The 27,374-nt window shown below is 41.6% G+C and overlaps 1 long non-coding RNA gene across 1 annotated transcript; it reads right to left on the reverse strand.

The window, feature by feature from the left end:
* Positions 1 to 1,762: 1,762 nt before the first annotated feature.
* Positions 1,763 to 26,346, reverse strand: LOC123370018. The gene is made up of 3 exons (XR_006579245.1): positions 26,304 to 26,346; positions 16,425 to 16,498; positions 1,763 to 1,841 (listed from the first exon to the last, which is right to left on the reverse strand). It is a non-coding gene; the product is annotated as an uncharacterized LOC123370018 (long non-coding RNA).
* Between the last annotated feature and the right edge of the window lie 1,028 nt (positions 26,347 to 27,374).

The following is a 27,374-nucleotide window of genomic DNA, read 5'->3' on the forward strand; positions in this document are numbered from 1 at the left end:
ATATTACTTTTATTAAATGTTTTAAAGTAGATTAAATTGTATTAAGATTTGTATTTTGCCATTCAAACCTTCTGCAATTCCCAGCCCTGCAGGGAGGAACTAGCCCTGCTGTCATATTCCATGCAGGGGTGAAGCTTATGCTGGCCTGCACTGCAGGCCTGATCCATTGGCCTATATGTTTGGAGTCAGGGCCATAGCCACATTTTCTGCCCCTTTGGAGTGGCTTATGCCCTCCAAGGCATAAGCAGAGAATAGCCTCCGCATCCAGAAGAGCACAATAAAGCTTTGCACAGTCCTTCCCCATCCACCCTTGGAGTGGAGAGCCCGTCTATCATCTAGCCCACAATGGGTCTGATCTTACTCTCAGTAAAGTCAATAGGAATTTTGCTATTGAGCTCAAAAGGCATAGAATTGGTCCCTATTTTTTTGTTAGCTAATACAGGTATAAGAAGCATAATGACATACAAAGATCAGGCACAACAGCAACATGCAGCATTCACAACTACCCTATTATCCTTTCTCAAATCTCCCCAAACCTCTCTCCTTGTCCTTTATAGCCTGTGTTGGGTAACGCCTTTTCAGCACCTGAAGAAAAGTTGGATGGATAATTTCCCTGTCCAGTTGCAATGAGAGTTCTATTACTATTGTTTTCATCATTTTAGTTTTTATGTTGTAATGTGGTTGCTCACTATTGAGCATTTATTCAGTCATTTGACATAGGCATAACTTCTGAAAGATTAGCCGATGGTTCATGCGAAACTGAAAAAAATATATACTGTTGGGTAACAATTCTCAGCCTGAATCTATGTTGCCTTACCCCTGTGGTATCTATTTATCCCTGTGCAAAGGGATGCCAAATGCTACCAAATCAGAATGGTGCACAGGTGTAAATGATTGCACAAAGCCCATGACAGGAAAAAGGGTCCTTGTGCCTATTAGATCTGACATTTCCTGTTTTTCTTCCTCTGTGCATTATTACCAGGGATATTACTATGGAAACAATAACTTTCTTTCAGCTGCTCCTGCTGTTTATTTCATACCTAAAGCCCAGGGATACATCTTGGCCCCCACTCCGGCCCCTTTGAGACACTCTGATGGTACCAAGGATGATAGACAGCTGGCAAATACAGCCAAATGGGGATTTCTCCAGCAATGGGGAAACTCTGGCTCTGCATCAACCCATTTTAGCCCTCCTGGTGCAGGAGCATGGCTGTTACCAGCCAGCACAAATTGGAGTATTAAAGCAGCTGTAAAGCTACTCTAACTTGGGCCAGGGACTGAATTAGCCCTAGCTACATTCAGGATCCAGAGGGAGGGAGGCATATGAAGGTTCTATAGTACCAATTTCCCCTACAGCCCTCGGTCCTGTGCTAAGCAAAGCATGGCTTAACCCAAGGATTTGATCTTTAGATCCTTTCTTCCTTGATGCCTGTGTCAATTAATATAGTGTCATATACCAAAGCGTAAGATTTCAGATGGGACATTTGAACAGAAGCAGATGAACACAGATCCCACTTACATACCACTGTCCATGCTAAACTAAAAGTGAGGGGAATAGAAGACAGAAAATATGATACCTGCAGCTCCAGGGCTGCCCAGAGGATTCAGGGGGCCTGGGGCAAAGAAATTTCGGGGGCCCCTTCCATAAAAAACAGTTGCAATATTATAGAATACTATATTCTGGTGGGGACCCGGGTCCTGGGGCAAATTGCCCCACTTGCCCCCTCCCTCCCCCCGGCAGCCCTGTGCATCTCTTGCTCACCTTCTATGCATGTAGTTTTTTACACAGTGGATCCATGTAGTCACAGCTTTATTTGTCACACCTCTGTTGCTCCCCTAGACTGATAAAATAGGCAGAATGATGAAAATCTGTTTTATAACCAAACTTTTCCATGAAGCATCAATGGGGATAAGTTAAAATGTACCAAAAGATCCAACTCCTCCCCTCGTCTCTTCCTCCTCTTTCTAGACTGTAGCATGACTCAGAAAAATAAACAACCGAAGAGCCTTTGTTAAACCCTGGCATGCAGATTTGGTTTTGGCTTTTTTTTAAATGTTATGTTTTATCCGGGTCATTGCTTGGACCATGCAGAGTAAAATAAATTCTTAAAAACATAACAGGAAAAGCAATAACATTTTGCCTGTGTTTAACAGTATCTTAAATATAGTTTCTTTATTCCCCAGAGATCTCAGATACAGATATCATTTGTAAAACTGGACTGCCCTACCATATATACATACAACAATGGAATTGTACCTCTTCTCTAACATTCTACTGGGTATTAGAGAGACAAGGTAGATGAGGTAATATCTTTTATTGTACCAACTTCTGTTGATGAGAGAGAGAGACAAGCTTTTGAGCTTATATAAAGCTCTTATTCAGGTCTGGGAAACTAAATCAAAGTATCACTGTTAAGTACAAGGTTTGAACAGATTGTTTGTCTCTCTCACCAACAGAAGTTGGGCCAATGAAAGATATTACCTCACCCACCTAGTCTCTCTAAGGTCCTAGGACCAACATGGCTAAAACAACGCTGCAAACATTCTGCTGGGTAGTCAGTTATATTCTCTAGTGCCAAATCCTGCACAAGGGCCACGGAAGACCTCAAAGGCAATGGAACTGGAGCAGTTTGACTGCACAGGGGTATTCTAGCAACGAAAAGGACATACAACAGAATTCTGTTCACCTGAGCAACAGCTTACTGCAGCCATCTCTGCACCACCGGGTGGAGGACAGGCTAGAGAAGCAGCAAATAAATCTGTGGCTACATGGATTCATGGTGCAAAAATATACATGCATATGTGGTAAGCAAGGGCTAGAAGTTGTCCTGCTGCAGTGGCAATAACTCCTCTCCTAGGCAGAAATTCAGCTCTGTGCGATTGGTCAGTGCAAGGCACACACCCGACTTAAATGTCATTTAAACCTTCAGAACAGGGCTTGGGTGGTGCATAGGCTTTCTGCTATCCCTCTGCAAATGGTTGGATTTAATTCCTAGTATTTTGTGACCCATGGGGCAAGGTGGGAGTTCTCTCCCCTGTAACTCCCTTGAATAGCCCTGTATGCAAGACTCATCTTGAATATGGTTTGCGTGTGGAAAATGGCTGCTGGTTTCTTTGCTCTGCTCCTTAGGGTATATTTTCAGAGTTACATTGAGTTTCAATTTCACAGTCACCTTCCATTAACTTTAAACCTCATGAGTTTCTTTGACAATGTATCTTTGAGGGCTTTTATTTTACCTCATTTTTTATTTCAATTTCCCTTTTTGTGACGGCTTGGATCACAGAAAACCCCTTGGGAACTGCCAACCGATGTGCTGATACTATCTCTGAGCCTGTTTCCCCTGCCAGCTTGGGATTTCAGTGCCCTGCCTGGTTTGAGCCAGACACGCTCGCCTGCTACAAACAACATCCCCCAAAAGCTGCAGGCTTAACTGAGAACAGCTTAAGAAGTGCTACTGTCTCATCACTCAGATGCCCAGCTCCCAATGGAGTCCAAACCCCAAATAAATCCGTTTTACCCTGTATAAAGCTTATACAGGATAAACTCATGTTCGCCCTCTATAACCCTGATAGAGAGATATGCACAGCTGTTTGTCCCCTCCCCCCCGGTATTAATACATACTCTGGGTTAATCAATAAGTAAAAAGTGATTTTACTAAATACAAAAAGTTCCAAGTAATAAAAAACAGAACAAAGTGAATTACCAAGCAAAATAAAACACACAAGTCTAAACCTAATACAGTAAGAAAGTGATTCCAGATGAAATCTCACCCTCAGAGATGTTCCAGTGAGCTTCTTTTTCAGACTAGCCTCCTTCTAGTCTGGGTCCAGCAATCACTCACACCCCTGTGGTTACTGTCCTTTGTTCCAGTTTCTTTCAGGTGTCCTTTTGGGGGTGAAGAGGCTATCTCTTGAGCCAGCTGAAGACAAAATGGAGGGGTGTCCCAGGGGCTTTAAATAGACTCTTTTTTGTGGGTGGAGATCCCTTCCTCTCTCCTATGTAGAATCCAGCTGCAAGATGGAGTTTTGGAATCACATGGGCAAGTCACATGTCCATGCATGACTCAGAACTTTACAGGTGGCAGCCATTGCTCACATGCTACCTTGAAAATCCCTAGGTAGACTTCTTATGTGAATTGGAGTCATCCAAGGTCCCACTGTCCGTTAAGTGTTTCTTGACTGGGCACTTAACTTGCAAATTCCTTTCTTAAGAAGCTGACCAAATGCCTTACTAAGGCTACTTAAAATCAAACCAGTTCGCAGCCAATATTCATAACTTCGAATACAAAAATGATACATGCATACAAATAGGATGAATATATTCAGTAGATCATAACCTTTGCAGAGATATGTTACATGGCATATGTAGCATAAAACATATTCCAGTTATGTCATATATACATTCATAAGCATATTTCTATAAAGCATTACGGGGTACAACATCACAGTGTGCTTTACTTCTGAGTTTGGGGTTAGTTTGAATGAGAAGTTGATTTTCACGGAGGATTTTCCTTTTATGTGGCAGCCAGTTTGGATGTGTTGTGCTTTCAGACTTTCCTCTTGTTATTTTCTGTACTACTTTTCATGAGTGCAAAAAGCCATTTTTGTTGCTGCATGCAATTTATTTTGTTTGTTTGGTTTGTCATCATGCATGCAAGCAAAGCTTCCATTACCTCCGAGTCAAATGTGTATATCCTTCTGGTGAGTGGTTTTATAATTTAAGTGTAACTGTAAGCTATGCAAGGCCCACAGCACTAATGTGGTTATACAATGTAATCAGGGCCCACCTGAATCTCCATAAAGTGTTTTCCCTGCAGAGACAGTGCATTTTCCCCCTTTTAAAAAGTAACATTTTTCAACCACTTGCACACAGAAACTTTATAATGACTCATGTGCTACTATAAAGGTTTCTGTACGTGACACGACAGCGAGCCTCACTAATGACTCAGGCTCTGAGCTCCTGAATGATAACATGATGTACTACACAGACTACTGGGCTGGCCAGACTTATGATTCCCATGTGGCTTTTCTTTTGTGTGACTGAGGCATGCTTCCCTATGTTGTTAAAGGTTGATTTGTTTCCAGAAATTCTTTAGGTATTCATAGTAATAATTATTCCTATTTATACACAAAGGTGTACATGACCATATACTGTTAAACAAAGGTGCCAGAAGATCTGGTGTGCATAGTTATTTCCCATTGGCAGTTCTGTATTATCCTAACCATACCAGTTTCGTTGTCAGCTGTCCAGCTGTCACTGTATTGTCAGCTACAGTGAAAAACATTCCAAAGGTTAGGAAAATGAAAAGTTCTCTTTGCAGAGTTTAGACATATGGCCAGAGTTAATATATTCATTTAAGCCTTACTTGGTTACATGTTGTTCATAAGTTAAAATCATATTAAGAAATTATGCCAGCACAAAGAATTTCTTGGGTGCTACTTCAAGAAGATTGTCCTGGTTTTGAAAGGAAACCATAAGAGAATCAGATTATAAAAGCTTTAGAAGGACATCCCTCCAACTAGTAACAAATCTCCAGAAGCATCCCTCCATCCACAGAGGCTACCAGGGCCGCCCAGAGAGAGGGGGGGCAAGTGGGGCAATTTGCCCCAGAGCCCGGGCCCCAAGAGGCCCCCACAAGAATATAGTATTGCAACTTTTTTTTAATGGAAGAGGTCCCCAAAATTGCTTTGCCCCAGGCCCCCTGAATCCTCTGGGCGGCCCTGGAGGCTACCAGTTCTTCAGGCCAGAGGCATCCACTGGTGAGAAGAGGCTGCGCAAAGGAACAGTTCTTACCAAGGTTTCTAACAGGATTTTAAGAGAACACTCGCTCATGGAGAGAAGGGGATCAATTCTCCCTTGTGTCCACGCTTTGCTCAGTTCAGCAAAGAGTTGGGGTCAGTTGGGAGCTGGTTGTGGCGCCTTTATCTGGGGCTGGGCAAACCCTGGCATTAAAGTAACTGAGGAGAGGCTCTAAAATTCATCACTGGCATAAGATCCATGCCATCTCTTTCCTGACCCACTAACACCCTGGCATGCCCCCAAGCTGGCCTGGAAGGGAATCAATTGGCGCAGGAGCCAACTCTGCCACCTCCACTGACTTAATACCAGTGGGGAAAATTGCCCTCTGCAAGGGAAATTCTCCACTGGATGTTATTAGCCAGAATCTGTCCTCTTTGTGCTACCTGAGGATAGCTAGATTGTGTAACATCTATTTGCATTTGTGAATAATTATCCACACAAGTAGTTCCATTGACTTCAGTGGGATTAATTATGTGAGTAAATGCTCACCATCATGGGGAGAGTTGCCTAATCCAGTTCTCAATAGATTACGCTAACGGATTAGAATAAGATAAGTACCATGGCAGACAGAAGTTACCTCACTCAACTGGGTCCAAGTAGGCACCACAAAATAACTATTCTGAAGTCAGCTTTATCCATGGTTGCATATCAGAGGTTATGTTTGACTGTTTTCCCCAAGAATGATGTGAAGATCAGGCAGGACAAGCTTTTAATACATGCCAAGGAAAATGTCTATCAGGAAAGAGCAGATGCCACGCAGATCCTCCTTCCACTGTCAACTCAATGCAAAACATCCTCCTTGTGAGTAGAATGAATGCATCTGTAATTTGTGTACTTGCTATCTGACCATCTATCTATTTCACTGTTGATATTGCCATTCTGCTTTCACTGACAGCTCCACTATCTCATATCTATGGAAAACCTGCATCAGATGCAGTGAAGGTCGGAAGCACCTATTATTTTGGTGGTGAAAGCAGGCTCCAAAGCCACCCTTACATATGGGCCTGATCTGGATTTTCTCCAGTTCAGGAGAGTTCAGATGCAGGGAAGGTTCTGCTTCAGGCTTTTACCTTTTAACTAGAAAACATTGGATAGTCTTCATTGTAAATCAAAGCCAAGTACTTACATTCTTCTGGGCTATCCCTGGTCAGAAGTGGCTTACCATAGCACTGGACAGATTAGTAACTTAGAATTGATAAGTACAGGTATACTCTAAAAGCTGCAAATAGTGATTATTGTCAAATAGGACTAAACCTGCATGAATTTATATTCCTAACTGAAGAAACCTGTTTTCATCACTAATTAATCTAATCTATTATGTTAAATTAAATTATCTTTCTACTCCATTACCTACTATAATAGTTACCTTTTCTCATCCTATTTTATTCAAAATAAAAATATTTACTTTGATTAAATCCTAGTGTCAAAAAGAATCTGTAAGACTAACTTTTGCCTTACAAATAGTTTCAATCTTTTCTCCAATCTTCAAAAACATTTTCTAAGTATGCAAGCCAATATGAATACTGTTCTATATACACACACACACACACACACACACACACAGAGCCTATATCTATTTCTAATGGTGATTAATTGTATTCTGTTTCTTTTCAAGAACACAGATTTCATGTTTTTTTAGTTTTAAATGACTTGTTTGGATACAATGTTGATTGTTCAGCAAAGTTCCAGATTCAGCTACATTATATAAATGAAATGCCAAAGAACTGGAAACTGGAAATTTCCATTGACAGGTAGAGGCAAGTCTTCCTATTCAGAATCAACCACCTCCTTTTGTAAAAGTGAAACCTAAAAACCATGGCTTTATTTATTAGATACTGCCTACCAATAATCAGCTGTTTGAATGATAGAACAGTGAAGTATCTGGTAATGAAGGGCTTAAATTCAATTTTAGTGAGTAACTACACATGACTGTTAAGCATTTGAATACCTACAACAAATAAGATAGATCGATAGATAGATAAGGACATTTAATTAACATGTTCCATTTATCACAACTAATCACCAAATTATACTCATTAGAATTTCTCCTCTCTATAAGTGAATAATGAGAAGCATTTTAATCCATTATGTATTTAAAATATACATTACTAATACCATTTTATTATATATATTTCAGTTTGATACATTTAAGAGAGGAATGTGATTTTTTTTCTCTGGGTTTGGAATGCCACCATTTTTAGTGGGAGTCAAATATGATCAGTGATGCTGTAATTAAAAATCAACATTAATTTCCTCATAGACTGTGTATATCTAGCAATGAAGTTCAGACAGTTGATTTGTTCTTTTCTGCACAATGGTGCTCTTATATTATCTGACATTCACTAAAAATAAATGTATGTGAAAGAAGGAATTAGCTCACCTAGGGGCATTACTGGTAGTAGAAGAATATTTAGGAGAAATAAGTTTATATGTGTGTGCACTCAGACTTGCAGAGTTTCATACAAGAAAATGACAGGGTGACCACAATAATTGGTTCCAGTGCTGGAGCAGAGAGAGAGGAATGCCACTGTTACCATATTCAACACTCTTCACTATTAACGAGAAAATACAATATCCTAGGGGTGAAAGCCTCCCTCCTGAGTCTGGCCTGCTCTGGGGCTGGAATGGCCCCTACCATAATTCAGACAGTCATAGAGGGCTGCCTAACTTATAGCAACCAATCTCCAGCGACCTCCAGCAATAGTGTTGCTCAGAATCTCCACAGCACATTGGGCTACTACCCCCTTCCTTGAGAGCTCCCTATGCTAGAGTTTGCAAAGGGGTACTCGGTATTCTTCCCATGTTCCCATGGTCAGGGAATTCTACCCTGCCTGGATGTGGCACCAACCACTTTACCCAGCATGCATCGGCTGGAACAGATGTGAGAAGCTCACCCCAAGAGAGTGTGCTAAGAGATACTCCCAGACTCCAACACCTCACTAAGCTCTTTGGCACAGGGACTGCCTCTTGCTATATGTCTGTACAGTACCCAGCACTATGGGGATTCTAGGCGCTATTCACTGTAATACAAATAGATAAATAAACAACTTACTCTGTATATTTTTTTTATTTCCAGTATTGTAATATACTAGGTAGTGTGCTTGTGCAGCACTGCCCTCTCCTTTAGAGGATCAGACCTGCTCAAGTATGCATCATCATTTCACCCTCTGGGGGTGGGAGTAGCTGATAAACTGAGTAGCTTTCTGTCACTAATCTCAGGTGAGCCATCCCGGCCAAAATTCCTGAACAGGATTATACAGCATAATACATAACCCCTGCCAAAAACAACAAATAAGCTAATAAAACATGATAACCCAGAGTGAGTTCAAAACTCACCCAATGCTATCCCAAGCGTTCCTCCATCATCCCCATGTGTTACTGAGGGCTTTCGGTTGTAGGCTCTGTGGGCCAAGACCTTTGCCCTGTTTTAGCTGTACAGTCTGCTGCACACCTACCGTGCAGTGTAATTTAATAAATAAATAAAACAAATAAATAAATAACGTCATTGTTAGACTGAAGATATGAAGGTTGCGGTTTATCTGAACACTCCTTTTTCATTCAGTGGTCATGGCAGAGATATAAAGAAAAAGTCTGCAACTTTTTGTTAATTCAAGATCTATACAAATCGGGGCACATATTCTGTGATAGACAAGTCAAATGCCAGTTTTATTTGTTTGGGGAAGCAAAATAACCATTTAAAAACAACAAACCTCTAGCTACTGCACTGGCTGATCACAAATAGAAGAATGGCAGGGCGTCTTGACCTTCCAATCTACGACTGAACAGTATTTAAAGGAAGGAGGAGGCCTTCCTCCCTGATGCAGTCCACTCCTTTTAATTCTCTCTCCCCCTTCATCAAATGCCCTGGTACCATGGTAAGCTGGCCGGTGTCTGAAGAGCATTGGATGCAATTCCCTTTGGAGTCTGTCTACACTTCTTAAAAAATCAGCCTGTAGGGGTCACTCAAAAGCATAAGGCAGTCTCCTCCACACAGAAGCTAAAGGGCCAAACATGTTGTCTACATAACACACTCACAGCCTTTCCTGGCTGAGGAGTCAAGCTCAGCACCCAAACAGATCCCTGGGATTGTGTCTGCACTAGCAGTTTTCAGGAAATCTTCCCCCACTGTATTGGTAATAGTGCTAATATGAATACGACACTGGTGTTTATATAACATCCTTTAGTTATGCTTTGAGCTGGGGTAGGAGATGCTGTGGTAAAAATGCCTTTGCATGGTGTACACCGGTATCTTGCCTTTACCACCATTGGTGGAACTGCAAGGCTAAATTAGGCCCAGCCTGTGTGACACACTATACAGCCAAAGGACTGCCAGAGTGTCCCAGAAAAACAATATCTAAGGCACCTTTTATGCACCTTTATACAAGGTCTGAATTAGGACTTGGGAGTTTTTGATAAATGAGGAGCTTTACAGATATTACAGAGTTTGTTTCACTGAGATCAGATGAGATATATGTGCTGCAAAATTCCATAGGCCAAGCACTTTAAACTCTGAAACGAAATACATCAATAACAAAAGAACAAGCACTGGCCATTCTAACAGTAATATGAGACATCAGAAACTGCAATCAGTATTCAGTGCTAAAGTTTCTCACTAGTGCTGCACGGAAGGTGTTAGGGAAATGATGTTTATGCTATTTCTGCCACCTGTGTAACACTGTCCCTGACTTCCTGTGTTCTAGGGAACAACCTTCATTGAGACTCCACACAAAAGAGCTTTGTGGGGTGTAGGCAGGGTAGAATAACATCAAGCAAGGGACTGACTATTCTCTGTTGTTCCATCCTTACCACATGGAAATCCAAGAAGGAATACAGTTTAGCACTGTATAAACTCCATCCAGGTCTTGTCTGCTGCTGATACTGAGCAATGACAGCAGGGATCCTGCAGGAGCCAGCCAGGATGACTGGAGAATCCATGGAGCAGCATGCAAGCAAGAGCTATCCAAGTGGCTGGGTCCTTCTGGTATGGATTTGGGGGACAGGAGTTTCTAAGGGTGAGGAAGACTCATCCATTCCAAATTCCATAGGCCTCCAAGTCCCTTCCTCTTGAGAGGATACATACTTCACAGAACATTCCACAAGGAGAGCTTTGTGGTGTTTTCTTGTTCCTTCAGCCTCTTTCCATGTGTTCTGCCACATGTGTTCTGTAGCTCACACTACCCCCATGTCTGTCCCTGTAAAACAAAGCCCAGTAGTAATCTATTCCAGAGACCATTCCCTCTGTTGTTGCAATACATAGTCCACCTGACAACTGGTGACCACTTGCATCCTTCCTTTTGTGTTTAGCTCAAACACGCATTGGTGGAATGAGTATTGCTGTTAGCACCTTGGTGATAGCAGTGTTCCAGTTTATTACATCAACAGATCCATGCCTATTTGTACCAGTTGAGGATCTGGCCTATACTAACAAGAGAAGGAAAGATCACTACGTCTACCACACTGCCAGGGCAGGGTATGTTTGCCTTCAAGAGAACAGGAGATACTGAACTGTTACTGTCTAATTTAGGTACTTATACCAGGTTTGTCACAGTGGTCTATGAGCACCTATGACACTTAGTCTTAGCCAGAAAGCCAAACTGTTGGGTATATTGTATTATGAAGTTGGGCTACAGAAAATGGAAAAATTAAATAAAAAGAATGTTTTAAAAAGTAAAATAACCACAGCTATTTCACTAATTATGAAATTTAGTAGACAAAAAAATGTACCTTCTAATTTCAGAACCCTGTAATCTACTGAAGCTTTTATGAAATCTCTACAACTGTAAATTCAAATGCAGACTCCACATACCAATTCACTCATGAAAGCCTCATTTCATTGGCCATATTAAATTTAACATTATTTCAGTGCAGCATTATTTGTGCTTCTGCCCTGAACAGTAATCTTTTCACAGCAAAGCAGTTGTTTGTGCTGACACATGTGATACCATTGCAGCAAACATCACTGTGTAGCCCACTAAAAAAAGAAAATACATCTCTACTAAAGAGCAGTGTTTACTGGTATGCTGTCTGAACTGTACATTGAAATTATAACAACACAGGTTTTGAACACGAATAGGAAGTGGCTTTGGTGAGTTTTATTTTAAAGAAATGAACCTTAGAAATAAAAAATATCTTCTGTAGCTCAAGAGCTAGAGTCAGATGCTTTATTTGGCACAGCTGACAGGCAGGGGAATGTGGGTATATAACAATGTTTTGCTCCTCCAACCCCCAAGGCTGCTAGTGTATGTCTATGCTGCAGTGTAAGCCTGGGCTCGGACTTGATTGCCAAGTCCCCACTTGAACCCAAGCCCCACTTCCATCTACACACAAATCTCTCAGACTTGGGCTCAGACCTAGGGTACAGGGACCCTCCTGGGGTAGAAAGTCTGAGCCCAAGTCAAGCCAGGACACAGGGTTCGAGCCCTATTGCTTTGCAGTGTAAATCCAGCCCCATTTGACTCAGGTCCTGGGAGTCTTTCAAAAGTATCCCACAACCCCCATGGGCCAATTTCCTTTGTCCTCTCTCTCCCAAGAATCTCCAGTCAACTCAAGTGAAAACAGAAGCAACCCCCCTTAGCATACAGCAGCATGTGAGTCAGTGTTAACCCTTCCATTGTCTTCTGACCACCAAGCTGCAAACACACCATCAGAGAGCCTTCAGTGTTTGCAGTAGAGACTGACCAGACCAAGCCTATTGCAAAGCATGCTACTTCATGGTAATGAGAGCAGAGACAGATTTTGGTGAATCTCTGGTATGAGGCCAACAAAACTATGGACTTTAGTAAGAGTACCAGCAAATTAATTGAAGTTTTGGGCCAACAAGAGAAGACCAACAAGCAGATCTGGTACCAGAAACAGAGGGATTTAAGACTAGAGAAAAGGCATGCTGGGAGGTCCAGCTTGAGGACAGGGTTTCAGCGCAGGAGCAGACATTTTTTATGCAGTTCCTGGAACAGAAAAGGTAACAAAGGGAGGAGGACAGAGATCAGTCGAGAGAACTGTTTGAGTGGCTCATCTCAATCATGGCTGAAAGAGTACTAGCTCATGCTGCCTCTCCCACAGCAAGGCCTGATTCCCCTGAGATGTACCCTCAGTTCAGACACAGCTTGGAAAACTCCATGGTGGCCTATGCAATCGGGCTCCATGAACAGCTGGGTAGGGCAACTTAGCCCCATGCAGTCCTCTGTTCTGACCTCCTCTCGTGTAGATATCTCCACTCCCCCTCCCTCAGCGCCAACTGCATGGAAAACGAGGAAAGACAGAATAGGAGAACAGGGCCTGGGGACATGGGGTTTCTGTTGTGTTCGAACTCATTCCTGCACTTTGTGTGCATGTGTTTGTTTTGGAAAGGTTCTTTTGTAACTGGTGTTTTGGTGCTGTAATAGCAGCTTGCCTGCCTGGCCATGTGTGAATGTTGCACTGTTTTAACACATTTTTATAAATAAAGCTTTTTATGTCATCAAGGAAGTTTATTTCTCTCACTGCATCTCATCATACAATCAGGATATGAAATATAAAGCTAAACACATGGTCAGGAACAATTAGGAATTAGTAAGGAAACTCTATTCCTCTATGCAATTAGGCCCAACAATCCACACTTCAATCATTCCTTATATGACTCCATACTGTGAATCATCCCCCATCTCCACCCCAATTTCATAAGTGATCATGTCATTCATAAGTACATTGCATGGCAATCAAGCCCCCACCCATCCTCAAGCACTGACCAACCAAACCAATTAGCCCCATCCTCCTGACAAGTACATTAACAGAGGTACTATTCCCCCTCTTCCATTGGTCTATGCAAGTCCATAATGTGGGAGCACAAAGCATCCCTGGCTTCTGTTGCCTGAGTGCATCCAGCTCCAGCTGTAGTAGGTGCATTTTCTGGCTGAGTGTACTGGTTCAGTGGCCCCTCGCTGTCATCAGTCCATTCAGGGGAAAATGGCTCGCCTCTGGCTTCAGAGATTGTGAAGAGCACAGTAAGACATGGTAATGCAGACAGCACTGATGACACTGGCATCCAAATGGGTCTGTAAACATCTTGAATGGGATTTCAGCCTGCCAAAAGCACATTCAGCAACCATTCTATACCTGCTAAGAGTGTGATTAAATCATCTCTTCTCAGGGCCTCTGAAATCAGTCTATGGTTTCACAAGCCTCGGTAAAAGTGTGTGTGTGTGTGTGTGTGTGTACACAAGTGGGACAGTAACTCTGTTTATGACAATGTCATTTAGTGGGACTTGTGTCCCAGCCTGTCCATCAGTGTAGACTCTCAATTGGTGAAAAACCCTGGCATCATGAACTTTCCCAGTGCAGTCCACGTTGACATTCAGAAATTGACCCCTGTGGTCCACAAGGGCCTGCAGAACAATGGGGTAATGCCCATTGCTGTTTATGTACTCATGTGCTCCTTCAGGAGGGCAAACTGTGGGCACATAGGTCCAATCAATGGCTCCAGCACAGTTTGGAAAGCCTGTTCTCTCAAAGCCAGCAATTATCTCAGGAATATCTTTTCTACCCATCGCCCTGGGGTAAACCACAGGCCTGATTGCCTCAGAAACCTCTGCCACCACTTTACCCACAGTTGACTTTCCAACACCATACTGGTTGGCAACAGACCTGTAGCAGCCTGGCGTAGCCAGCTTCCAGACAGCTATAGCAACCCATTTCTGGATTGGCAAGGGTGGCCTCATGTGTGTCTCTTTATGCTGGCGGATCAGGGCAAGCTGCTTACAAAGTTCCGGAAATGCAACTTTCATCGTGCAAAAGTTCTGGACCCACTGCTGGTCATCCCAGGTCTGCATGATAATGTGATCCCACCAATCTGTGCTTGTGGCTCTGTTCCAGAAGCACCAGTCTATGTAGGGGGCAGCTGTATTGAATGTAATGAGCAGCATCAGCCAGTGTGTGTCTGCCATGCCCGGGTTCTGCTCCTCTGCCTCCTCCTACTCCAGCCTAAGCTCTGTCAACTGCCTTTGGTGGTCCAGAAAACGTTGCTGAAATGTCCACCAGCACTTCAAGGCAGCTCTGCCCATTTCCTGACACAGAAGTAAAAGCAAAAGCAAGAGAAGAGTTCTTCCAAAGGGGTTCTTCCAGGAGGTGTTGGCAGGCTGTTCAACCTTCCTACAATGTGCAATGTGGCATTAATGTTTTCCCATGGTCAAAGAGCTAGAGTGACCACATTTCAGGAAGGCACTAGGGAGTCTGGGATACAGTTTGTTTGACTCAGGTCTGCATGCTGCAGTTGTGGACGTCATGTTTGAGCCCGGGTGAGAAAATTCTTAACATAGGGTTACGCATCAGCATAGACACTCAAGCCCCAGACTCTCTAGCACGGGTCAGCTGACTCAAGTCCCACTAGCCCTGGGCTTGTACTGCAGGGTAGATATACTCCTACAGGCTGGAGGACTACTCTGAATCATGCAAGTTTGTATATGTCACCAGCGACCATTTTGCCAGCCACGGTTCACCAGGGGTAGTGCACTCTATCATGCCTCCAACATGCCCTGTATGACAGCTTGGAATTTCCACATGTCAGCAGACCCCCAACTGCCCATTGAGGGCAACTTTGTGGCCCATTGCACCACTAGAGAGGCACAAAAAGCCCATAGCATGTGCAAGAATCTGACATATAAATTTGCTTTTCCTTTTCGAATGTAGAAAAGGGTTTCACCTCCTCAGTGTGCATATCATTTAACTCTAATGAAGACCATTGTTATTGTCATAAGGAAACATTTTACAGCAGTAAATCTGGGCCAAATTCTGCTCTCAGTTACACCAATACAATACATTAACGCCAATGTAAATGAGTGCCGAATTTGGCCCTCGTTTTATTATCAGCAAAATATGGATAAAACAGAAATGGAATGCTTCAGTTTAATGTAGGGCTCTTTACACGTGGCTGTTAAATCAATAGCAAATAAAAATGGGTTCAACTAACATTTTCAAACTTGGATGCCTAAACTTAAACACCTAATTCTATGTGTAGGCACCTAAATCAGTTATTTGATTTTCAGAGGTGGTGAGCCAGTGCAGGAATCATTGTCTTAGAATTGTAGGGCCAAATTGTGAAGTCCTTACTCAGTGTCTGCTCAGTACTTATTCAGGCAAAATTCCCACTGAAATCATCCAATCTACCTCCCCTTCCAGTATGAGATTGTCTAGGCCATGCATCATAAGACATACTGTATTTCTGCAGTATATATTATGATTCATGCCATAGTATATCTTGTATATCTTTCTTTACTTGCTATACACTTATTGCATTATTAGTATCTTACTAATTAATGCCATGCTTTGGGACTCCTGGGTAGGAAAAGCACTATATAAAGCCAGGGGCCAAAATTTTCAAACTTTGATGCCAAAAGTCAGGTGTCTAAATCCATATTTAAGCACTTAAATCTGTGACTTGATTTACAGAGTTACTGAGCACTGCAGCTCCAAATGAAAACAAAGTTTGAACATTTTGGCTCTTGATTTTTATATATTACCTTGACCCTAAACCAAATACTAGAAATGCAGTAGGTGTTGGTACATTATAGCACTTGCTCTACATATATATAAACTGTTCTTCTATAGAGAAATATGTATTACATATGTAAAAATACCATGTATGAATACATACCATAGCTGATCCTATAGTGACAGGAGCGGTAATCTGGATGCTTTCAATGGGTGTAAGTGCTTCAAGATTTGGTCCTATAATTAAATTTCAGTAGAAAAAACATATTAACTACCAAATATTTTGGATATAAATTGCAGTTTCAGACATTTTATGAAATGCTAGGGAATATTCATTAACCATTGTCACAAATATGGATGTTTAGCATTTGTATGTAAATAGTATTCATGGTGCTACGTAGTCAAAAGAAAGCAAGCCCTATTTAGCAGCCCTTACTCACACTTTGCCTTAGACAAACTCCCATTTACTTGACTTGAAGTCAGTGGGAGTCTGGCCAAAGAACAGAGTGTCCTTCGTGGATAAGAATGATCTTTGTGGTGTGTGTGCAGTAAGTATATAACTGAAAGGAGTGATTGTCATTTTGGTTTTGGAATACTGCATCTTTAAAAGTAGAGGAGTCCACTTCCTTGTGGTGGAGGCAGATACTCTTGTCCCACACACCACTGGAAGAAAGACAACATCGGGAATGTTGTTTAACTAGACAACAACTTTATTAAGTAACATGTCTGTGAACTACCCAGCTATAATCCATCCAGAGCTCCTCATCCTTCCTTTATAATTTGTCCCACCTGGGGGAGGGCTGCCGTCAGCTCCACACCCCATTAACCTGCTTCCAAAACTATGATGCCCACAGCAAGGACCCAGAACTCAGCCCTACTCTAATTCCAAGGAGGAGAGAGCTTTACTTCCCAGGATAGACTGGCACTCAGAGCTAGGGGAAGGGCTGAAAAGCCCTCCCCTTTGGTGTAGGAGTCAACAGGCTTATGTTACAATTCTCCTTCCAAGCAATCAGTCACAGACCCCCATCTCCTCTTCACAAGTCCATGAGGAAGGTGCAGTCCTTAAAAAAGCCAAGGGTCTTCTTTCACTTTCAGGTCCAGACAAAGTCCCCTCACCTCTGAGGTTGCAAGGGGAGAAGCAGGTGGTTTTTGTGTTCCAGTTCAGTTGCAGCATGTTCCGGAGTAAGTCACTGACCTCCCTCACATACATACAGGGACTTTCCATTTGTTCTTTCTTTCATGTTTTCCTGTGTCTGAAATGAATCATCAAGATGGGAAATACATGTTTTGTTTTTTGCATTTCGGGAAGGCAGCTTCTCAGAAGGCAAAAGGAATACAGTGAGACATGGTTTTATCCATATTAGACACAGTACAGTGACATCAACAGCTTTCAGATGCACCTATCCTTTCCAAACATCTGAAAAACAAACCTGTTTCACAGACACATAGAAGCTTTCTTCGCATCGGACTATACAGCATTTTGACAGAGGAATTGTGAGTCTGTTAAAATAGTACTTGGATTTTCAACGGCGTTGCTGGAAATAAGCAAACAAAAATATTGTTTCCCCCAAGTAATCCATCTACAGCTTAGAAAATTTCCATATTCCCAGAGTTTCTTTTCAGTGGAGCAAACATGAAAGAGGCACCGTGAATAAACAAAAGGAGATTTAGACTTCAAGATACACTGTATGTACCCCAGGCTTTTAGCATGCAATATAGTTTGCTAGGAGGCAGCTTTGATGGCACTGTTCTTTCCCCTGAAGACACCCCTCATTACTGAAAGCTACATGTTGCCCTCTTGGTCTGGAAGAAACATTTCATTAACTACAATATCATTATAGATTGCATCTAGTTGCCATAGAAACTTTAGAGAAGAAGCTTGGTTTTAACCCTTGGAGTGGACTGACTTTTGCCACCCGACAGCATTACTACTTTAAAAAGATTCTGTTTCTTTTATTGGGCTGTATCCTTAAGTTTAAAAACTGACACCTGTTGATAAATCACAAGGAGTCTGTGGCTGACAATATTTTTATTACAATATACACTGTTCAATTGGGATGTTAATTGGAAAATCTGTAACTGGAATATCTCTCAGGGAACCATTTTAAGACTGGGTGAAATCCTGGCTCCATTGAAGTCAATGAAGAAAACTTTGACTTCAATGCAGGCGTGATTTCACCCCAGCCATTTAAGAGCTAAAGCTGCTGTGTAATGGGAATGGAAGTTCTATGTAACAGGGACACCTTTCTGGTGACTAAGTGGTACTTGGAAAGCAAGAATGTTTTTCTTGTTAAGGTTTAGGATGAAGAGTCAGGAAATTTAGGTTCTGTTCCTGGCTTTGTCATGGTCTTCCTGTACTTCAGTTTCTTCTTCTGTCTAATGGGATAACAGTCTATCCCATCAGGTTATTTCCAGGTTTAATTAATTAATACTTGTGAAATGCTTTGAGATTCTCAGATGGAAGTTGGCTGTTCTGGCCTCACCCCAATTCCGTAGGCCTGTCCAGTCAAATGATGGGTTCTGCAGCTCCCTGTACAGACAGCAGCAGTGCTATTAAAATGGTGTCCTCTGTCAACTGTGATTTCCTCTTAATGGGGACAAAAGACCTAAACTCCAGGGTTTCACGCTTAAGAGAATATACTACTGTCTTCCAAAGCCAAATGACAACGCTTTCTGTGGTAGCTAAATAGTGCATGCTCTGAGGAGGCATCAATTCCCTCTACAACTGGCAGGCCAATATTATATTTGACTGCACTTTGGACTTGCACTACTCCACATTTTTACTCTGTTGGTCTCATTTCTTGAGCACAAAAGTAAGTGGTCTGTAGATTCTGCCACTTCCCATTCACACTAGCACAAGGGTAAGCTGTGCAAGGGTGTGCTTTTATCAGTCAGTGAAGATTTCTTCTGCTTTGCAAGGCTACATAAAAATGTTAAATGTTCTAGCCTCTGAAAGGTCTCAAGCCTTCTGTGTCCCTTGTGTTCTCATTTCCATACTTATTACAAATCCATCAACTTGACAAACAATAGTTTAAAGTTGCAGCAGCGGAAGGCCCAGTGTTTGTCTCCTGCCAACATTCTTTGCAGGGTGGCATCTGCACACTGGCACTATTGTTCTTTTTGCTACAAGTTCTTTTCAGCATGAAAAATTAAACCTCTAGTTACTGCAGGTATGTTCCGAAAGAAAAACTGAAGGTGCGTGCGTGTGCACGCTTGTAATTTGATATTAAGATTCACTGGACTACATTGTGCTACCCTCACTCATGCTGGTGAGCACTTAGTAACCCACATAGTGCCACTGAAGCCAATGAGACTGTAGTACCTTATTATTTCAAAGCATACAATGTTCATTGCAACAGAAACGATAATGAATCACTTTAACTGTGAAGTCAATGGGACTATTCGTGTAAGTGTTCACTAGCATGAGTGAGGATTTCACAATCCAGCCAAGGACATCCTATTTTTAAAAAAACGTAACAGCTCAGTATTTTCTGACAGGTTTAGCATCTTTACTTGATAAAATCAGCATTAACAAGAGTGCCTCACCTGAGAAAACTATACAGTGAACCTGTTTCTGCTTTGAATAGCTAATTTGTCTCCAGGGCATAGTTCCCAAGGAATGTAGTTATCGCTTTGGAAGCACTATTGGATTATAAAGAGTTTGATGCTTTTAGCTGGTTGGCTAGCAGGCCATTTGAGCAAAGGATTTTGTGTCCTTGAGCTGCGTTGGCTGTAAATGTTGATACTCAATTTTAAATGTCTCATAACTGAAGTTCTACCTTTTAATGAAGCACCCGTGGAAATCCAAATGAACGGTAAATGGTTCATTATGATCATTTCTATTATAATGTCTATTATATGATTTTAAGTAATAAGATACTACAGTGAAATACCATCACGTGAATAAAGAACTTCAAACCGTCAATCTCATCTTCTACAGGTGTTTGCTGTTTTGAAATTTATAAAGAACCAGTCAACCAGTTCTGTATTTAAGTTTTAAAATAAAAACTCCAGTAAACTCAGCAAGGACATGCAATCTGAGAGAAGATATCTTGTCAAATGTAATCCCAGCTGCACACACAGGTTCAGGTTTAATATGACATTACTCCAAAAACTGTAACAGATAACAGCTTGTGAAGTTACTGCTCTTGCACCAGGCAATGGCAGGTTCTCAGGTTACAACAGTATGGTGGCTTTAAACACATAGACACCAGTATACTGTTTTGAGAGTATTTGCCATTGCATGTTGGAAGATTTGAACAGAGGTCTCCCCGGCCTGTTCAGCTGCCTGCCACATTCCATTCCTATCTCACCTTTTATTTTTCAACATGAAGAAACTTGAATGCAAACCCAAAGTCACTTGACACAAAAAATTATTTGAGGCAGATTGTGTGGCTTTATGCCACTGACCCTTTGAAAGGTGTTAAGGACAGGTGTTAAGGACAGCCAGCTCAGCTAGACTTGTTCTGGAGGGTCCAGACACTGCACTTCTCTTTTAGAGGGTACAGAGTGCACTCCCTCTTCTTCTGGGGCACGAGGAGAGAGCATGGGGCTATGACCTTTCTCATTTGGGGAAGGTAGTGTTACTAGCAGCTATAGACTAGCATGGTGCCTGTGCTCTCCACCTTCAGTGTGGGCTGGTCTAGCCCTCTGGAAATAGAGGGGTTAGGTACTGGCAATGCTTTGACCCTGGGGAGTGTTTGGAGAAGAGATGATCTCTCAAGATCCCTTCCAGCCTTACACTTCTATGATTCTGTGAAAACAGAACAATGGGAAATAGATGCCAAGTCAACTCAGTACCATTCAATAATGAATGTATTTGTTTATACTAATCTTTGTTTGAATACAAGGATGTTCTTCTTTGAACTGTTTAAAGCCCACCCTTGCTATCCCACTGATGTTTTCCAGCAGTAGAAGGACAGTGAGGATAACACCACTGTGACCTCTCTCATCTCATCATCTGTCCCTACAGAGTGGTTAATCATTACTGGAATGTACAATTCCATAATCAGAAATCTTGGGAATGTAGATCTCGATATTTCTAGTGCACTAACTTCTCTTTTAAGGGCTGTTCCCTTACCTGTCCCAAATAGTCTGTCTATGGCATGCATTTCTCAGAGAAAATCACTTTCACATTGAAAACTCTCAAGAATTGGGTGCTATAAAATAATTTGGGATGAGATTGCCCCTGCACTTTCAAAGCTGGGTAGTGGTATTAAGGGGTACATCTTATATTAAAGTCAATGGGATTGGCGTCCCTAAATCCCCACAGTCCAATTTGAAAATGCAGAGGGTGCATTTTATATCAATCAGGATTTGTGTCTGCATAAATATTTTATCTATAATAACTCTATAACTTTATGAGACAAAACTGTATCTAACATACGTAACGGATGCATTTCCACAGCAATTCTACCTACAGACATCCAGTCACACAGAGACCAGATGTCAATTCAACATCAAAACGACAATCTCTTGAACCTCAAAAGAGCAAATGGTTCTTACACAAAAAAGGAAAGAACATCTGTCTAAACATTCTTGTACAAAACACTACAGTATTTAGAAAAATAATCCAAAAGCCATGTAGTAACACTATTGTGTTCTGGACCATCACTGCAGATTATAGTTGATTTGCTATGATTTTCAAAATTGGTAAGTGTCTTTGGGATGCCCCAAGTTTTTAGTGCCCAATTTGAGCCAGCCTAGAGGAACCTGATTTTCATGGGGCAGGTGCTCAGCACTGACTGAAAATCAGATCCTTTTAAAGAGTTGGGTATCCAAAAACTGAAACACTGAAAATCACTAGCCACTTTTGAAAATCAGGGCCTACTAGTATTGTTTTGTTTTTAAATAGGTTAGATTCTTCTTATATGCACATGTATTTATACCATGGGCTTTTAATTTTAATAATAAATTGATACTTACCAACAAGAATGTGCCAAAACAGCAGACATATCAATAAATATTTTATTTTATTGACTTTGCAGTGGAATTTGTATATTGTTTCAACTCTTTTGAGCAGTGTAGTCCAGTGGCCAGGGTACATGACTGAAAATTGGGTGACCTGAGTTCTATTCACAGTTGTGCCATTGTTTGATGTGACAAAAACCAGTCACTTGAAATCTGTGCCTCAGTTTTCTAGTGTGCAAAATGGGGCTAACAATGCCTCTGTAAAGCACACTGAGATCTATAAATGAAAAACTGAATGAATGAGCTAAGAGCTATTATACAAGTAAAAGTAATATCAAATAAGTGACGCTAAATTAATTACAAAATGAATTTGTAATTAAAAAATTATTGATACCCAAAAATATAAAACAGATACTTTTTTCAATCAGTTTTTAGGCTCAGCAGACATTGCAAATACATCACTGGAAAACAAAAGTTTTCGTTTTTTTAAATTATTTGAAAAATAAATGGTTAAAACTGAAAGCCCTACAGATGTGACTATTTGTTAGTGCTCTTCATGCTGTATATTCATTATACCACAGATATTCAACTGGTCTTTGTAAGTGAATAATAAAAGGCTGAGAAACATTCAGTACTCAACCACCCAGTCCTATTGACTGTTCTGAGACAGGAAAACCCTTGCAGTGATATTCAAGCAGATTAAATGAAAAGGATTATTTATCCACAGACCTTAAAACATGAGTTAATTGCACTTGGTGGATTGCAAACAATGTACTGTAGAGAAAATGCCTGAGTCACTAAAACTAGTTTACCACCTCCACAGGCTCTTTCATAGTAGCTTTTATGAGGCTGGGAAAAAGTAAGCCCTTGAGATAGATGCATTTACAGTGCTAAAATTTAGTAACATGCTATAGTATGGCATCGAAATCCTGTTTTAAGATGAACCCGCTGAATCACAAGACTCGGCTTTTTAAAGAGAACACCGTTTATCCTGGGTATTCAAATATTTTGCTTTAGAAGCTTCTTGCAGACAGAGACCTCCTCAGGGCCTAGCTACAGGCCAGCCTCCCCTTGCTGGAGCAGCACTCCCATACTCCCACTCTCTAGCCCCTGCAGTAAGTAGCTCAGTCAGTTTGCCCTTATCTTATTCTCAAAGAGGCAAACAAAAATAGATACAATAATAAATAAATATTCAAAATGAATGCTAACTATAAAAATTAAGCTATTTCTAGAGCATCTATTCCACAGACCTCACATAAGCTAGCTACAACAGCCACTATTGACAGAACGCTTCCTGCTGCAGAAAAGCAACGCAGATCTACTTTTCCTTCAGTTTTGTACACAGAAGCGTTATAACGATCACAAATAGATACTTGTGCTTTCAGTGCCCTTGGTCTGATCAGTGCAGCCCCATATTCTGCCATGAGCTGCAGGTGGCAATCATGCACCCACTGCTAGCTGGGGGCCTTCCACGAAATATATTAACTGACCCACACTGGGGCTCTTCAGCGGAACTATCTCTTGGTTACTAAGGCAACCAGTTGCATAGGGTGGCAGAGAGCAGCCATGTTTGTCCATCTTTTCATGCCCCGGCTGTTGGAACAACCTTGTAAAACAGTATCTCTCCAAAGCTGTATTTTGATTCACAAAGAGCCCATGGAATTATCATCAGCTTTGGGTTTTTTAATACTGCCTTCCCTATCGTGGAGTGAACAATGCAGCAGTGCGGGATGTCCCATCCCATTCTTGTGTGGTGATGGAATTTCCTATACTGGTAAGTGCTGCTTTTAGCTTTTAATTAACCCCAAACTATTTTTTCCCCTGCTGTGTATTTGCCAGGCCATGGAAAGTAAAAGTGTCCACAGCCTCTCTGTTTCACTATGGGGTGTCCTGCTGAGAGGTCACACTGCCCATTCAGCTGCTGCCCAAGGACAAAGCATCATGCATTTTACACCCCTGAGGGCTGAAGTCCCTGTAGTTTCTTTTGCAATACTCTACATGGCCTTACTACAGAAACCTGTGCAGCTCAAGCGCGCCACTCCATTCTTTGGCAGCAGTTCAGCGGTGGGTCCTTCGCTCCCTCTTTTCCTCTTCGGCAGCAACTCAAAGAGGAAGAGAGGGACTGAGGGATTCGCCACTGAATCCCCGGACATGGCACCCCTATAGCCAATGGAGTGGCACCCCTTTCTATTGGCCGCCCCAAGCACCTGCTTCCTTAGCTGGTGCCTGGAGCCGGCCCTGGTTACGTCCATTCTAGAGATCGCCAGTTAGTGATTTCATTGGTACTACTTTCACAGTCTCTGCACTGTTTCCAGAGATGGATAAGAATGCTGTTGATTTTAGTGATAATGATGCGATAGAGAGGATGTCAAGCAATTTCAGCCAGGATTGACTCTGAGGTGTGCAAGGACAATACCTTTTAAAGACAGGTGGCCAATCAGCATACAAGTTAGTAACATGTCACAAATAAAGGCTGGGATTTTCAAAGAAGCCTAAGGGAGTTAGACACACAAATCCTATTGAATTTCCAATGGCAAATTCCATACAACTGAGCATCTAACTCCCTGAGGCTCCTTTGAAAATCCCAGCCAAAATAAAAAGGTGACTGATGTTGCCTCATATCCACCCTGCTACTTTGCACAGTGACTTTGTATGTGAGATTATTCCTGAGAGGAGACCTCCAGGAGCCTTTCTTCAAAGAACAACATGGAAACATTGAGCAAGATCATTGCAGCGCTATGGTGCCTTTTTTGGCTTTGGAAGATTTCTGGTGGATGTCACAAAGGTGAATAAGATTGAAGAGGATCCCATGAAAGATGCTGATGCTGAGACACAAATATCCCAGAGAAAATAATCAAAGTCAAAAGTCAAAGTCAAAATTTTGGAGCTATCACACAAATGGGCCATACGGACATAACCCTCGTGTGTGCATTACTGAGGGTACATCTGTACTGCAATCAGAGCTGCGATCGCAGCCCATGTAGATGTACCCAAGCTAGCTTTGATCCAGCTAGCTCAAATAACAACAGCAGTAAAGCTGTGGCAGCCTGGGCTGTACAAGCCTGCCCAGAAGAGACAGTCCCAGGAAATAACCAGATGGCTATTAAGAACAGAAAGCAAAAGAGAAAGGTGAAGAGGAAAGTCCCAGGCAAATCATAAAAATATAATAGACCTACCCATATTATTGCAAAGCAGGACTTCTGGCAATGTTATAGGAAGATAGGCTTCAGCATGTGATCCATTATACACCCCAAATACAAAGCAGGCTCATCCTGCCCCAGGCCAAACACAAGGGAAATTAGTATTAACATAATTTCCATTTTTGTTTTAAAATAAAGATTTAAAATCTGCATTGTGTACACAGTGGCATTGGAACAATTTATATAGTAGTGATGCTGAGAGCCATTGAACAAAACTGTATATAAAGGAAACTAGTTCAAGCCAGAAGATGCTGCTGCACCCCCAACGCCCCTACTTCCAGCACCACTATGTATGGATGTATGGGTGGTTGAATATAAACATGTAACTTGTAGCTGAGAATAGCTGCACACTATATTCTGAACTGCTTTTAGATGTGCTGGAAGAAGGAAGGAAGGGAGGCTGAAACATGAATATAGCTCAGGGGAAGGGGTAGTCAAAGGTGCTGATCACCATTGTAGCCTGACCCAAAGTTGGGTATATATAATTGTAACTTGAGGATTAACAGGTTCTTGTCCCAAGATCAGGCCCAGTAATTATCATATAATTTGGAAACCTCAATGTGCACAGGTGCAACACTCGCATCAAATATATAATTTATTAATAATTTAGCAAAGTTATACACACACTTAAACTCAACAAGGCAAATAGAGATAATACAGAAAGTACATTTGGACTGCCACACTTACACTCTGGAATGTTAACCATTATCTTTCCCATCACCAACATCATCCTCAACTTCCCCAGTGGCCATCATTCTGGCCCCTCCCAAGGTCTACATCTCTCCAGTCTATCTGCTGACCCTGGGATGTTACTTTTATAGTAGGTTACGCTGATGCTGCCATGACCAATGCATATTCAATAGAGGTCCTTATTTGTATTTCCTCCCCTTAAGGTGTCCATTTTTTATAGGTTAGTATATGTATGATGTTACCCTATCAGCATACGCATCAATTTGCTGTCATGGCACTTTTGTGGTTGGAGGTTCTGTCCGGAACCTTCCGGATGCTGGTGTCAGTGATGTTCTGTGCTGGTGTCAGCTATGTTCTGTGGGTGGCTGATGTCAGTATTCTGGACAAAATTCCCCCTCTTGCATGCTACTTTAAATTCCCTATAACTTATTATTACCAAAGGTTATAGGCCACAAGCCTCACACTATCTACTAAAGCCAAATCTTACAGGATAAAAGCCTGTAGGTTCTTTGCATTACTACTAAATATAATAAAGCAGGATAACAAAGCAATGAATATAATACAGGTAAGCTGTCCCACTGGGCTACACCATGCAAAAAAATGTTACAGGAGACAAATACAGCTTAATACTGCATGGAGAGGAAGGGTGTGATTGAAGAATGGAAGTTGGGCTCTTTTTCTGTGAATGTTTGTCTTTGAGGAAGAACAATGGCCAGGGAAACCCAAGGCATGTTGTGTTTCTCCCTGCAGTAAAGTGTTGTTATGTATAATTTATGTGCTTAGCAAGAATATTAACAAGTAACTATCATTAGGAACAGTGAAAGCCTGAGAAATTCAGTCAGCAACTGGAAGAGCCCCAACCTCCCCAGTGCACAAGCTGCAAACAACAAGCAACAAGACTCCAACAAAAGGGAAAAAGCTGAGTAATACATTAGTGCAGTGTAGAATATACTATTCAATTATGAGAAAGCTCATGTGTCCAGGATAAACACAGCTCAATGGAGAATGGGAAATGTGTATGACATGGTGATAAAGCTGCCATCTGGTGCGCACCACTGGAAAAGATGTTGCCTTTGTTTATATCGCAGCTTGTGCAAGGAACATTTTATAGTGCTGACAGTGAGATAGAAAAAAAAATGTTATGGAAATAAACAACTTTTTAAGTGTGGCCACTGTAGCTCATCATTTTTCTTATTGCCATAACTCTGAACAAGAGAATTCCTATTATGTTAACTGGTATTATTGGATCATCAAGCAGAAATTCTCCAATTCATGAGAGACAAAGTAAAGTTCCCAGTGACACTATTCACTTA

This window comes from Mauremys mutica, chromosome 4 (genome assembly GCF_020497125.1).
Source record: "Mauremys mutica isolate MM-2020 ecotype Southern chromosome 4, ASM2049712v1, whole genome shotgun sequence".
In the NCBI taxonomy this organism is placed as follows: domain Eukaryota; kingdom Metazoa; phylum Chordata; order Testudines; family Geoemydidae; genus Mauremys; species Mauremys mutica.